This window comes from Trichosurus vulpecula, chromosome 4 (assembly GCF_011100635.1).
Source record: "Trichosurus vulpecula isolate mTriVul1 chromosome 4, mTriVul1.pri, whole genome shotgun sequence".
Classification (NCBI taxonomy): domain Eukaryota; kingdom Metazoa; phylum Chordata; class Mammalia; order Diprotodontia; family Phalangeridae; genus Trichosurus; species Trichosurus vulpecula.
Window position 1 is genome coordinate 159,351,958 of NC_050576.1, and position 15,682 is coordinate 159,367,639.

Sequence of the window (15,682 nt, forward strand, 5' to 3'; positions counted from 1 at the left end):
CCTAATTGGGTTGTCTTGGTTCTGAGTGACTTTGAACAAACCAGCTCCCTCCAGGTCCACCCAGGCCCTTAAAAATGAGTTCCTACCCAATTTTTTTCCCTTGCTTTCTCAATTGGGGGCGGGGGAGGAAGAAGATGTGGGAGGAAAAGAATAAAGATTTGGAAATAAAATTTAAATTTATAAAAAAGAAAAGAAAAAAAAAGAAATTAGTCCCTACCCCAGTAAACTTTTCTGGATCCTGTGGTCCACTGGACCCCAACCAGCAGTGAAGTTGAGAACTGAAGATGTAGGGTATGTTGCCCTAATGGATTCCAAGAGACAGTTATAGTCCTGTAGCTTGACAAAGAACATGCACTGGGACTGGGTTTCTGTGGACTGAGGGAGAAGAATTATCCCTGTCTGGGTCATGCTGTGGGGGAAGGCACTTGCTTTCAAGATGATTGTTAAATTTTCAGTGTGAGAATTTATAACCTGCAAATTGGCAAACATTATATTCTGGGGTTTGTTTTGTTGTTTTATTGATTATCTACACTTAAGAAACTGATGTAGAGAATGTCAGGATTACAACTAAACATAAAAGTGTGTTGGGCATACATTTTTTTCTCCAGAGAGATGGTTGTTAAATACTTACCAGCACATCCCTTGTTATGTCACAGTATGTTTGGAATTTTTTGGAGTCACCACAGAAGTCCATGAAAAGGTAGGATTTGCATGAGTAAAGGGACTGTCAATCCATTGAATCACAGAATATCAAAATTGGAAGAAATCTCAGAAACCATGTAGTCTAAGCCCTACCCCACTGTAGCCTCACTATAATATACCCCACAAGTAGTCACCCTGCCTCTGTTTAAAGACCTCCAGGAAGCAGGAGCCAGAGATGTGCTCATAAATGTTTAACAACCCACTCTCTGAAAAAAAATATATGCACACCACAAGTCTAATTTGCATTCTTAACATTTTCTTCATCACTTACTTAAGTCTAAGGAGTTAACAAAACAATAAATCAAGTCTGGATTTATAGGGTTTGCTGATTTCAGAGGTAAAAATGCTCACATTGAAAATTTAACAATTGACTCTCAACTCACACACACCCAGGAATGTTATGGACGTGGTAGGTCTCTGTAAAGCACTGGACGTTGTTTGGAAGCATAAGTCCTAGAATCGTGGGTTCGGAGTCAGAAGGTACTTCAGAAATCCTCTAGTCCAAGCCATGGAAGGCCATCTCTAGTTGTCCTGATCTGTGTCTTGCCATGGGGCCCAGATGGCTTCAGAGGAGAAAGCAAGGCTGGTGACCTTGCATAGCCCTCCCTCACTTAAATCCAATTCACTTGCAGGTCATGGCATCCTCTTCCTGACGTCATGGTCCTCTTCAAGAATGACGGACAAATAGCAATAACAGTCCAAACCATAACTGATCAGGAAATCCATCCTCATCCCTGACAAGTGGTTGAAGAATTGCTTGAAGAACTTTAGTGATGGGCAACTCATTACTTACCAAAGAAGGCCATCCAATTTTTGACTGACTATTAAGGGTGGAAGTTGGGTGTAGCCAGTCCTATGGGCACAAACTAGGAATAGAAATCCAGTCTTCTATGGCAGGAAGAAATTTTACCACCCCTTTGGGTTCTTGCTGGTCTGCCGGAGCCCTAAACTTCCGGGGACCAGCTTCAGGGTGGGTCCTGAGGCCGGGGCTGCTGAAAGGAAAAAAGTGAGAAGCCCTCAAGAATGATTTGGGTTTTTTAATTGATACTTGCTGTTTGATACAGTAGGCCCATCCTGATGCACCAACTCCCACAAAAGAAGACTGCTAAGCCCAGGGAACTAACAAAGCTTGGCTTTCTCTTTTTGTCCCTACTTGTCCTTTAGGTAGTTTCCTTTTTTTTTGGGTAAACAGGAAGGAAAACTGGGGACTTTAACTTGAAGAATGCAGCACAAGTTTGCCCCTTGTACTTGAAATGAGTTTTGTTGTCCTTGACTCTTGGAAAAAGTACACTTATCCCTTCTACATCATGGGGCTTAGGGGTGCGATGCCTCTGTGATCTAGAAAATCTGCATTAAATTTTTGGCCCTCCCTTCATACCAGAAAAGAAGTCTGAATTTTTCCTTTTTCTTTAAGGGGTGTTTACAGAACCTTATTATAAAATTTGAATAGATATTGTATAATACTATACATATGTTTTATACATTTCTGAGTTTCTAAACATTTTCTGTGTCTTCTGCTGGCCTTCACATGTCAAATGTGGTTTCCGCAAAACTCCCCCAAAATTCTCATTTAATTTCTCACGCTGACCCGTGATGTATCAAAACCACGATGGGGAAAGTCACAATGGGAATGGGATTACCATAGTCAGTTCCTTTCACAGTTTTCTTCAGATATCTGTTCCTTAAGATTTGTACAGGAGTATTCTGAGGAATGGGGCCCAGCGTGTGGTGATGTCGCTGGTGGGGGCTAAGGGTTAGGGGATGGAGGAGGGCACTGTCAAAGTCTATTAAGGTATCTTACCCATGATTGTAATCTCTGCAGAATTCAGGAAAACCTAACTCTGAACTCATTCCTTCAGCCCCTAGACTTTGTTGTTATGACTTACAAATGAATTGGATTTAAGTGAGGCAGGGCTGTGCAAGGTCACCAGCCTCACTTTCTCCTTTGGAGCCATCTGGGCCCAGTGGCAAGATATAGATCAGGATGACTGGAGATGGCTCTGGATGTAATGGAAGACCTTGGCCTTTTTCTCCCCCTAACTTTAGAAAGCCTTTGAAAGCAGTGCCTTCCCTCTGCAGGAATCTGGCCACCCAAGTAGTAGGACTATGGCCATTAAAGCTGGAATGGATCTTAGAGATTGCCTGGTCCGATAGCCACTCTTATCCTGTCCCCCTCCCCCAACACACACACACACACACACACACACACACACACACACACACACACACTATCTTGACAGATGAGGAAATTAAGGGCCAGAGAGAAGTGATTGCCAAAGGTTATGTAGTTAATTGGTAGTTAATTCTAAACCGGGTCCTCTGACTCCAAATGTAATATTCTTTCTACCACATAGAATTATAGATTTTTTTTTATTGGAAGGGATCTTAGTGCTAATTTAGTCCAAACCCCTCATCAAAGCCCAGAAAGGTGAAGCTGACATTTACATAGCATTTTACTATTTACAAAATATTTTAAATACATGATCTCATTTTTCCTTCACAAACAACCCTGTTAAGATAGACAGCATGCCTTCTGGATATAAACTCCGTGATTCTACTCCTATTTTTACAAATGAGGAAACTGAGACTTAGCGAGTCAGTGAGTTAGTGTTCTTTGTTATTATATCCTGCTGTATTTCTAGTTCCTATGAGGATTATGGGAAGAGTGCCAACTGTGAAGTTCACCTGGTCTTCTACCTTGGAAACAAAGTTGGGGCATAGCAAGAGCAAATGGACTGAAGGCAAATTGGATAAGACTCCAAAGTCTAACAGGAGAGTTTACTAGCTGTATGACCTTAGGTAAGTCATGACCTCTCTGGACCTCATTTTTCTTATCTATAAAATGGACATTTTCACCATGTTTCAGAAGATTATCATGAGGATCAAATGAGATGATATATGTAAAGCATTTTTCAAACCTCCAAGCCCTGCATAGTTGTCAGTTTTTATTGTTGTTTTGTTATTACTATTTATGGAAAGCACTATTATGTATTATTAGTAGTAGTACTTAATAGAAATCTCTTTGTAGATCGTAAGGCACTCTACAAATTTAAGCCACTATTATTATGAGGCTGAATGCAGAATGAACCAGACCCTCCTCCCCTTCCAGAATGTCTCTAATCTTCTATCTCTCTCCGTCACATCAGCAGGGCCTTCATCGCACTGGGCCAGTACAGCTGCAAAAGGTCACTCACTGGCAGCTAAGATTTGGGGTTCTCATGGCTTCTCTGCCTGGTCCCACATCCCTTCCTGCCTATTTCTGCTTCCTCTGTCTATCTTCTTTTCTCCTCTCTACAAACACGCTTACCTCATCTCCCTTGACCCAAATGAGCAGGGGGCATGGCCAACCGGAACCTCTTGACATTTTGTCACTCAGACTCATTGACCCCTCATCACTCATTGCCTCCTCTCCATGAACCAGTCACCAAGATGGGGGTGGTCAGTCATTAGCTGGGTAAATCAGACGGCAGAGCTGGACTCTCAGAGGAAAAGCACCAGCTGCCTTGATCTCCTTGCTGCTGGGTCTCTTTGTACAAGCTCCTTTCCTCACTTCATGACCCATTTCTGCCTCCCTAAAGAAGAGACTACGAAGGAATTGGCGCCAGGATTTTGTTGCAAAAACAAGTTGGTTTTGGTTTTTTGGAGAAGAAAAAGTTCTTTAGCTGCATTTGGAAATCAAAGAACCTAGGTCCAAATCCCACTTTGTACCTTTATGAACCTAAGCAAGTCACCTCATTCTGTAGGCTCCAATTTCCTCCTTGGTAAAAATGAAGAGGTCTGACTAGATTGTCCATTCCAGCTGCAATCCCTGTGACCTGATGAATTGTTTTTTAGCAACAGCCTTTACAAAGAAAAAGACAGATTGGTTGGAATGCAACATTTTGTGATCCTCTAATTCTGTGGATGAATTCGAATTGGAGGCTCTAAGGTTAAATGTATTTCAATCCTCTCAATTCAATTTCTCCTCTTTAGTAGAAATTGGGAGGCCATATAGGAGCTGAATAGCTCAAATTGTATAAACTTTGCAGTTAATCAAGTGTTTTACATTCATTATCTAGTTTGATCTTAGTAACTCTGTGGGGAAAAGTATATGATTATCCCCATTCTACATATGAGAAAACCAAGGGGAAGGATTCAAGCTGAAAGAAGTGAACAAGCCAAGTAGGAGCAGGAGAAGGGAAATTAACAAGACAAGAAAAAAGAAATTGGGTGCAGCCGTCAAGGCCTAACCAGGTGAGAAACTGCCAATGAATGAGGAGAGTACTAAGAGAATTGGCTACAAGAGTTACTAGGATGAGTGACAAAGAACTGAGGATCATGCTTCCAGGATTTATAGAGGATTTTGCAATGAGCTGCTTAGAGTATATGGTTTTCTTTCTACTATGCCTAAGTAATTTTAATCTATGTTCAAAGTGCAGGTTGTTCTCCTTCTTAGAAGAAACTGTAAAGGGACTCAACAAATGTCTCTTGGTTTCCGGACTAATTAGGAGAAAAGAAATGATCCTATAAAAAGAAATGGAGGAAGGCTTACCTTGTGAGAACAAAGAAGAAAAAATGTCTATTGAGGCAAAGGGGAATCCTGCCCTGTGTCAGTAAGTTGTTGGTCAGAAGAATTTGACACAGAGGAAGAAGGGGAGAAGAGGGGCCCTTGAATAAATGGAACTAAGAAATATGACTGTAGCATGCGGGGTCCCTTTCACATGTGGGTCTCCAGGAATCTGCCCCAGGCTTAAGGTACTTTAGGGGTCAGTAGCCACTCAAAACCATAGTTAAATGAACTTTGGACAATAGGTTTAATTTGGCTAGGCCAGCTAGAGGTTGCATTAATTCAATAATAACATCAAGCATTTATTAAGTGCCTCCTATGTGCAAAGTAAGTGACAAGAAAGGTCCATTGTGTACACTATATTACCATTTGCCACTTTACTTTGCATTGTGCCAAAGGGACCCACTGAGCACTGGTGACCAGAAGATACCCACAGAGAGCCTACACATAGGGAACAGTCATAGAGAACAAGGGTCAAACACTGCAGAGACACTGATGTCTTCTGGTGGTATCATTTTGCTGCTCTCTTCTGGACATTTTTGCTGAACTGCTGTCCCTCTTCTCTGATTGTCAATGACAATACTGCTTTGCTGAGCTACTATTTTGTGCTGTCATCTCTAGATATTCAGTTACAATGTTGGTTTTTTGTTGAGCTCCTACTGATCTCTGCTTTGACAAACCAGTCTTCAGCTGTGGTAGGAGAAGTTTCTTCCAGCTCTTTATTTTGGACTGTTTTTAGTTCTCTTGTGATACAAACCCCAGCCAATTGCTCATAGCCAGCTTGTTGTTGTTGTTCAGTTGTTCAGTCATGTCCAACTCTACATGACCTCATGTACTTTTTGCCCATGAGGTTTTCTTGGCAAAGATACTGGAGTGGTTTGCCACTTCCTTCTTCAGTGTGTCTGCATTTTTACAGATGAAGAACTGAGGCAAAGAGAGGTTAAATGATTTGCCCAGGGTCACATAGCTAGTAAGTTTCTGAAGCTGGATTTGAACTCAGATCTGCCTAGCTCCAAGCCTAGTGCTTTAACCACCATGTAACCTAGCTGCCCCATAGCCAGCTAACTAGGCTAAAATCTGTCCTTGAAGACCTCTTTCTCCTACTATCCTCGTCTGACTTGCAGTCCCAAATTCCCTTTACCTCCTACAATTTCCCTGTCAAATCACCCCAGGAACTAGCTAAATTTCAAAGGACTGAGGTAAATCTGGGATGGGAACATTCTACTTAAACATCCCCAGCTTTGACCCCCAAATGGTCCTAGTCACCATGACATCAGCTTGAGAACTAGACTGAAATGGGCCAAGTGGAGTCATTGGAGCTGGCAAACCACTGCTCTTTTTCCCACTAGCAACAAAAAACCGTTGTGGTACCTACAATTCCTTTTCCCAAAGAGGGGAAAGTTGGATCCTCTAAGGAAGAAGCAACTGCTTGTCCTCCAAAGAAGGATGATATAGACATGTGTGGGTGCCTTCATGTAGGAGATTGTCCAATCAGAGAAAAAGAATGTATAGTGGTGATTGATAACTCTCTTTTGGGAAGTTCTGGGGAAGCCTTTTATCTGCCTTGTAATAATAGTAGAGATGCCTGTAGTCTCACCCATGTTGGGAATGCACTGCTTCTCCCTGCTGACTCCCAGAATCCTTTAATTCCTTCCCAAGCCATGCTCAGGAGCTGCCTCCTCTTTGATGCCTTCCCCAATTCCCCCATTAGTGCTCGCTCTCTGAATTTATCTTGTATTATTTTTATCCATTTATAATTTATAGCCTACCTAGTAAAATACAAGCTCCTTAAAGGCAGTGGTTATTTTGTTTTTGCCCTTTCCCCCTCCAATGCCTAGCAGAGTACCATCCTGTGGGTCATTATACAGCTATTCCCCCATTGAGGTCATTAGGGGAGACATCTGAGCTGCAAGGACTGGGGAGATCATGAGTTCATTAATGTATAGCTAGAAGGGACCTCAGACACCATATATTCCAGCTCCATCATTTTACAAATGAAGAGACTTATGAATGAGGCCCTTAGGAGTTGAAGGGACTCAACCAAGAGGACATAGGTAAGTTCTTTTTTTTCTCGCTCTCTATTGATATAGAACAAGAATTAGAGGGCCTAGAAACTAGAAAACGTCCCTGCATTCAAGTGAAATTCATTGAAATTCTCAGTGTCTGTGAATGGGAAATGGATGGAAGACATAGCAGGAGAAGGCCATTCCCATGGCTGCCATTTGGTGAGTTGAGGAGGCCGCCCTAACAAGATAGACAGCTGATGTCACATCACTCTAGATAACTAGGCCACCAGAGCAGTGGAGAGGTCATGCAATCATTGGAGACCAAATGGCTTTTTCTTTGTTTGTTTATTTAAATAAGGTCTTGGTGATGCTTGGAGAACAGAGACTGGGTCACTGGCCATCTTCAGGCTTCAATAGCAGCAGTGGTCCTATCTGATGCAATGCAGAATAATGGATAAAGTATTCCACCTGTGCTCCAAGCACAGCAAGGCACCATTCAGGGTAACAACAACTCTTCCACCTTCATTTTTAAGACCAGTTTTTCAGTTCTTGGCTTAGGCAGTTGTCAGATGTCATATTTCCAGAAATAGGAAGAGAAACAGGTTTACCAGAAGGATGAAGGACTGGTTTCCTTGGCGGCAGTGATCAAAAGGGGTAAAACATCAGAAATAGAGGGCTGGTTCTTTAAAAAATGCTTTGTTTCTTTCCTCCCCATAAACGAGTTGGGCACAGCTTCTTGGTCCTATGATAACAACAGGGTTAGGCATCCCACAGAGGACTCAGTGTTAGACCCTTAGACTCTTATTTGTACTGTTAGGGTTAGTAAGTCGGGGGGACTTGAAGAATGAAGCCAACTCCCAACAAGAGGGGAAGTGTCAGAGGAAGTAAGTCAGAGATAATAGCCACTTCAGAAACCAGCAGATTGTGGCAAGAGGTCAAACTCTATGACGTGACTCATGGAATATCGCTGTTCCCACTGTTGATAGTCCTAGGCAGGCTGTGTGGGACATGACACAAATTCATTCTCATCCTCCCACAGCTATTGGGTTGGACTAATCCAGATGGCCTTTGGAAAGCTGCCCATGGACTTAATGGGTGCCTGGCACCTTCCAGGAAGAGTGGCTTTGCAAGCCTTTTTGACTAGCCACTAACCTCAATCCCAGGGGATATGCAAAATCACAAGGACCATAGGTTCACAGATATATAGCTGGAGTTGTCTAGTCTAATTCTTTCATTTTACCACTAAAGAAACTAAGGCCCAGAAAGACTAGATGATTTGCGCAAGGTTACTCAGCTTGTTAGTGGCAGAGTCAGGATTTAAATCCAGGTCCTTTGATGCCAATTTCAACTCCTTTTCTGCTACATCCCTGGAAGTCTCTCTAACACAACAAATTGGCCTGGTATGATAGCAGAGGTTGTTTGACCCTATCTGTCCTTCTTTCTTTGCATCATTCTTACTCTTTCCTTCCCTTATAAAGTTCTTCAATTTTATAATCTCTTTCTCTGAACAAAATACTCTCATCTCCCCTATTTCCATTTCCCAGTATAAGCCAGAGACTGGTTTATTTTTATTGGAAACAACAGGACAAACTTGATCTTGAGGAATCAGTGGAGTCTGGGACGAGTAGAAGGACCTGACAGAAATCGCCTTATCTTCTCTGGGCCCATCCCTAGAATCCCTGTCCAATGGAGGAGAACATTACCATTTTTCTATTTCTTCCACAGCTCCACTAGGGAATCTGCGTTGGCAGATTCTTGGGGACTTGGGATGAAATGGCTCCTGTGAGACATAGAAACACATGGAGAATTTTGACAATGAGCGAGATAGTCTTGGAGGGTGGGAGGAGGTCTTGGGGCAGTTAGAGAGGGCAGAACATGCTGATTTGAGGGAAATCAGTAGCCAGGAGCGCATGGAGAACTCTGGGTGTTTTCTAGGGTGATAACTCCCTTTCTATATACTTATGATATCAATGGAACAAATACAAGCAGGAGAGGTGGTGGGCTGGTTATGTAGAATGAGTGAGGATAAGAGATGGATAGCCTGAGGACTGCACTGGTATCCACAAAATATTAAAAGAATAAAAGGAGAGCTCCCAGCATGGGCATAGATCCTCTAATTAAGCTCTATAGTAAGACATGGCAAGCAATCACACAGAACAAAGTGCTAGGGTTGGGAAGAATGAATGAAAGGATGCCTGCATGGATGAGAACAAATTCTGAAGTTGAACTTCTCATGGCCTACATTCCTGCTGATTGTGCAGGCTCCTTCAAGGGACATGCCGGAGAGTGAGATGATTTAAAGCAGGGCTTGGTAACCTGTTTTGTGTCATGCATCCCTGGTGAAGTCTGTGGACCTCCTATTAAGGTTTTCAAATGTATAAAAAAGAACATGAAGGATTTAAAAATCAATTATATTAAAATACAGTCAGCAAAATTTTAAAATAAAAACCAAAAAAGTTCAGGGACCCCAGGTTGAAAGATTATGGTTAAAGGATACCAAAGATGCCTTAATTCACCCACCCGCATGTACTCTTTCATCTAGTGACACTGGTCGTCTTACTGCTCTTTGCACACAACAATCCACCACTAGACTTCAGACATTTTCACTGGCTGTCCCTTGTAGCTGGGATGCTCACTCTCTTCACCTCCAGCTCCTGGCTTTCTTCTAGTCTCAACTAAAGTCTCACTTTCAACAAGAAACCTTTCCTGATAGCCCTTAATTCAAGTGCACTCTCCCTGTTATTCTTCTCCTATTTATCCTGTATACATCTTGTTGGTACACAGTTGTTGGCATTTTGTCTCCCCCATTAGACTGAGCTCCTTGAGAGCAGAGACTGTCTTTTTCCTTTCTTTTTATCACCACCACTTAGGACAGTGCCTGACTTGTAGCAAGCACTTAATAGATGTTTACCACCTGACTGAAAACAGGGCAGGCAGGGAAGGGACAGGGACAACAGAGGTGATGGAGCAGACATTAGTCATCATTAATTTCCCATTTCAAGGATTTTCAAGTCCTGGGATGTTGAGACCATGGCAGCATGGGACTTTGGGCCAGGGGATTGGTTTCTAGTCACAACACTGCTCATTCATCTACACTCTACACTTTATTTTCCTCTTCCAGCTTCACTTCCCTCATCTATAAAATGAGGCAGTTAGACCAATACATCTTTTTTTAAAAAAAATATAATATTTTATTTTCCTCATTACATGTTAAAACAATTTTTAAAACTTAAAAAAGTTTTGAGTTCCAAATTCTATCCCTCCCTCCCTGAGCATTAAGCAATTGGATATAGGTTATACGTATGCAATCATGTAAAACATTTCCATATTGGTTGTTTTGTACAAGAAGACTCAAATAAGAAAAAAAGGAAGAAAGGAAGGAAGGAAGGAAGAAAGAAAGAAAGAAAGAAAAAGAAAGAGGGAGGGAGAGAATGAAAGGAAGAAAGAAAGAAAAAAGAAAGAAGGAAAGAAAGAAGGAAAGAAAGAAAGAAAAAGAAAGAGGGAGGGAGAGAATGAAAGGAAGAAAGAAAGAAAAAAGAAAGAAGGAAAAGAGAAAAACAGCATGCTTCAGTCTGTATCAGACAATACCAGTTCTTTCTTTGGAGACAGATAGCATGCTTCATCATGAGTCCCTTGGGATTGTCTTGGATCATTGCATTACTGAGAACAGTTAAGTCATTTACAATTCATCATACAATATTGCTGTTACTGTGTACAATGTTCTAGATCAACATATCCTTAAGGACCCTTCTAGCTCTGAGAAGATCTGTAACCTGTAAGAGACGCCCAGTTCATAGAGCCTGAGGACAGTGTCTGGGCCTAATTCTGTTTTCACAGCCCTTAATGTATCATGGGAAATCAGGAAACAGGAAGAACATTAGTGGCAAGACAGGGATTTCATCTGTGAATACTTTCTACGAAGGAGAGGAGAATTCTGGACAGCAGAGGGAGCCCTTGGCCATGGTATTGTCTAGCCTTTCACATAACATCTACCAGAGAGGCTCCTTTTCTATGTAGGTGGAGAATGTGGAATTTTTTGAAGGCAACCAAAAATCTTACCAGGTCCAATTGTATTCTATAGTGGATTGGGAATCTAGAGGCTTGGGTCCTAGTGCTACATCTAATCCTAGGTTTGTTAAAATTTGCTGGGTGACTTTAGAGAAGATGCTTAGGCCCTCTTAGAGGGGTGCAGTGGAGAGAATACTGGGTCAGGAGTCAGAAAGAATCGTCTTCCTGAGTTCAAATCTGGCCTCAGACACGTACTAGTTGTGTTGCCTTAGGCAAGTCACTTAACTTCGGTTTGTCTTAATCTACTAGAGAAGTAAATAGCAAAATACTTCAGTATCTTTTTTTTTTTTGATGGCTTTGTGCCTCTATGGAGAGAGGAGTGACCCTTTCGAATGCAGCCAGAAGAACTGGGTCTTTCTCTCATTTCTGCCACAAAGTATGCTCTGAGACTCAGAGCAAGTCGCTCCCGTCTTCTTTTTTTTTATGAATAATGATATCTTTAAATTTTTAGTTTTCAGCATTGATTTTCACAAGATTTAGAATTACAAATTTTCTCCCCATTTCTACTCTCCCCCCCACTCCAATATGGCATATATTCTGATTGCCCTGTTCCCCAGTCAGCCCTCCCTTCTGTCACCCACTCCCCCCCATCCCCTTTTCCCTTACTTTCTGGTAGGCAAGATAGATTTCTATGCCCCATTGCCTGTATATCTTATTTCCTAGTTGCATGCGTAAACTTTTTTTTTTTAACATCTTCTTTTAAAACTTTGAGTTCCAAATTCGCTCCCCTCTTCCCTCCCCACCCACCTTCCCTAAGAATGCAAGAAATTCGACATAGGCCACATGTGTATCATTATGTAAAACCCTTCCAAAATACTCATGTTGTGAAAGACTAACTATATTTTGCTCCTTCCTATCCTATCCCCCTTTGTTAAATTTTCTCCCTTGACCCTGTCCCTTTTTGAAAGTGTTTGCTTTTGATTACCTCCTCCCCCTATCTGCCCTCCCTTCTATCCTCCCCACTTTTTAAATCTCCTTCCTCTTCTTTCCTGTGGGGTAAGATACCCAATTGAGTGTGTATGTTATTCCCTCCTCAGGTCAAATCTGATGAGAGCAAGATTCACTCATTCCCCCTCACCTGCCCCCTCTTCCCTTCCTACAGAACTGCTTTTTCTTGCCACTTTTATGCAAGATAATTTACTCCATTCTATCTCTCCCTTTCTCCCTCTCTCAATATATTCCTCTCATCCCATAATTTGATTTTATTTTTTTAGATATCATCCCTTCATATTCAACTCACCCTGTGCCCTCTGTCTATATGTGTGTGTATATATATATATGCACATATATATATATATACACAAATATGTGTATATATATATATAAATATGTGTGTATATATATATATATGTGTATATATATGTGTGTATATTCCCTTCACCCTCATACTGAAATCTCATGAATTATACACATCATTTTTCCATGTAGGAATGTAAACAAAACAGTTCAACTTTAGCAAGTCCCTTATGATTTCTCTTTCTTGTGTACCTTTTCATGCTTCTCTTGATTCTTGTGTTTGAGTGTCAAATTTGTGTCAAATTTTCTATTCAGCTCTGGTCTTTTCACTGAGAAAGCTTGAAAGTCTATTTTATTGAAAATCCATATTTTGCCTTGCAGCATGATATTCAGTTTTGCTGGGTAGATGATTCTTGGTTTTAATCTTAGCTCCACTGACCTCTGGAATATCATATTGTAAGCCCTTTGATCCCTAAATGTAGAAGCTGCTAGATCTTGTGTTATCCTGATTGTGTTTCCACAATACTCAAATTGTTTCTTTCTGGCTGCTTGCAGTATTTTCTCCTTGATCTGGGAGCTCTGGAATTTGGCAACAATATTCCTAGGAGTTTTCTTTTTGGGATCTTTTTCAGGAGATGATTGGTAGATTCTTTCAATTTCTATTTTACCCTCTGGCTCTAGAATATCAGGGCTGTTCTTCTTTATAATTTCTTGAAAGATGATATCTGGGCTCTTTTTTTGATCATGGCTTTCAGGGAGTCCAATAATCTTTAAATTATCTCTCCTGGATCTATTTTCCAGGTCAGTGGTTTTTCCAATGAGATATTTCACATTGTCTTCCATTTTTCATTCCTTTGTTTCTGTTTTATAATATCTTGATTTGTCATAAAGTCACTAGCTTCCACTTGCTCCAATCCAATTTTTAAGATAGCATTTTTTTAGTGTTCTTTTGGATCTCTTTTTCCATTTGGCTCATTCTGCCTTTCAAGGCATTCTTCTCTTCATTGGCTTTGTGGAGCAATTTTTGCCATTTGAGTTAGTCTATTTTTTAAGGTGTTGTTTTCTTCAGTATTTTTTGGGTCTCCTTGAGCAAGTCATTGACTTGTTTTTCATGGTTATCTAGCATCACTCTCGTTTCTATTCCCAATTTTCCTCTACTTCTCTAACTTGCTTTTCCAAATCCTTCTTGAGCTCTTCCATGGCCTGAGACCAGTTCATGTTTTTCTTGGAGGCTTTTGATGTAGGCTCTTTGACTTTGTTGAATTCTTCTGGCTATATGTTTTGGTCTTCTTTGTCACCAAAGAAAGATTCCAAAGTCTGAGTCTGGATCTGAGTCTGTTTTCACTGCCTGGCCATGTTCCCAGCCAACTTACCGGACCCTTGAGTTTTTTGTCAGGGTATGACTGTTTGTAGAGTATAGAGTACTTTGTCCCAAGCTTGAGGGGCTGCTTTGTTGTTTTCAGAGCTTTTTCTACACAGCAAGCTCTGCCACACCAATGCTCTTCCTCCCCCAAGAACCACCAACCTCAACCATGACTCAGATCTGAGCAGGCTCTGCATTCCTGCTCTGATCCACCACTTAATTCCTCCCACCAGGTGGGCCTGGGGCCAGAAGCAACTGCAGCTGTAGTTCTGTAGCTGTACCACCTCTGCTGCCCCTGGGGTGGTGGCCAAACTGCGAACTCCTTTCACTCTCTCCCAGCAGTTTCTTCACACTAACCTTCTCTGCTGTCTTTGGTGTTTGTGGGTTGAGAAGTCTGGTAGCTGCCACAACTCACTGATTCAGGGTTCTAGGGCCTGTTCTGCCTGGCTTCTGGTCTGGTTGGTCTGGGCAGCCTACACTGGGCTCTGCTCCATTCTGCTTCTGGCTCCATGTGATAGACTTTACCCAGTGACTATCCAGGCTGTCCCTGGCTGGAGCCCTGCTTCCCTCTGCTATTTTGTGGGTTCTGCTGTTCTAGAATTTGTTCAGAGCCTTTTTTATAGGTGTTTGGAGGGCCCTGGGGGAGAGCTTTAGGCATGTCCCTGCTTTCCAGCTGCCATCTTTGCCCCTCCTCTACTTCAGTACCTTTGCCAAGAAAACTCTATGGACAGTATTAGCATGCTATGGTCCATGGGTCATGAAGAGTTAGAGGCAACTGAACAATAACATGGGGTCCCATCCTAAGAACTCAATGACATTCTAAGAGGCATCTTGCTAGTTCCTTATAGCCTGACACATTTAACATTAGTAGGATGTTTATTATGCTGTATGTGGGTAGACCATCTACTGAAAACTCATCTTCATGAGTTCAAATCCAGCCTAAGACACTTAGTAGCTATATGACCCTGACCAAGTCACTTAACCTTGTTTGCCTCAATTTCCTCATCTGTAAAATGAGCTGGAGAAGGAAATGGCAAACCACTGCAGTATTTTGGGCAGCTAGGTGGCACAGGGGGTAGAGGTCAGGAAGCCTCATCCCCCTGAGTTCAAATCTGGCCTCAGACACTTAGCTGCTGTGTAATCCAAGGCAAGTCAATTAGCCCTGTTTGCCTCAGTTTCCTCACCTGTGAAGTGGGCTGGAGAAGGAAACGGCAAATCCCTCCAGTATCTCTGCTAAGAAAACCTTAAATGGGCTCGTGAAGAGTTGGACACGACTGAAAAAAATGACTGAACAACAAGAAAAGACCAACTGCAGAGAAAACAGAGTATGAAAGAGAGGAGATGATTTACAGTGTCAGAGTCTGCAGAATGAGAACTGAGAAAGATGACTGGACTTGGTAATTAAGAAATCATTGGTGACTTTGGATTTTAAGATTCATATTAAGGTAGTATAGTATATGATAGCACTGGCAGGGACCTCAGAAACAATCTTATCTGATCCAGTCATAGTACAAATGAGGAAACTGAGGCCCAGGAGGTTAAATCATTTGACAAAGGTCACACAAGTATTGTGCATCAGCAGATGTATTTGAACCCTGCTCCTCTGACTCTAGAGCCAGTGTGCTTTCTATTGCACCATACTTCCCCTAAGCGGATGAGTGCTCTGGGAGGATGGTTTTTACGTCATTAAGAGTCAATATACAGGGTGTCCCTAAAGTCTGGATACATAGGAAAAAATGCATATTTTGAAATATTTGGAAT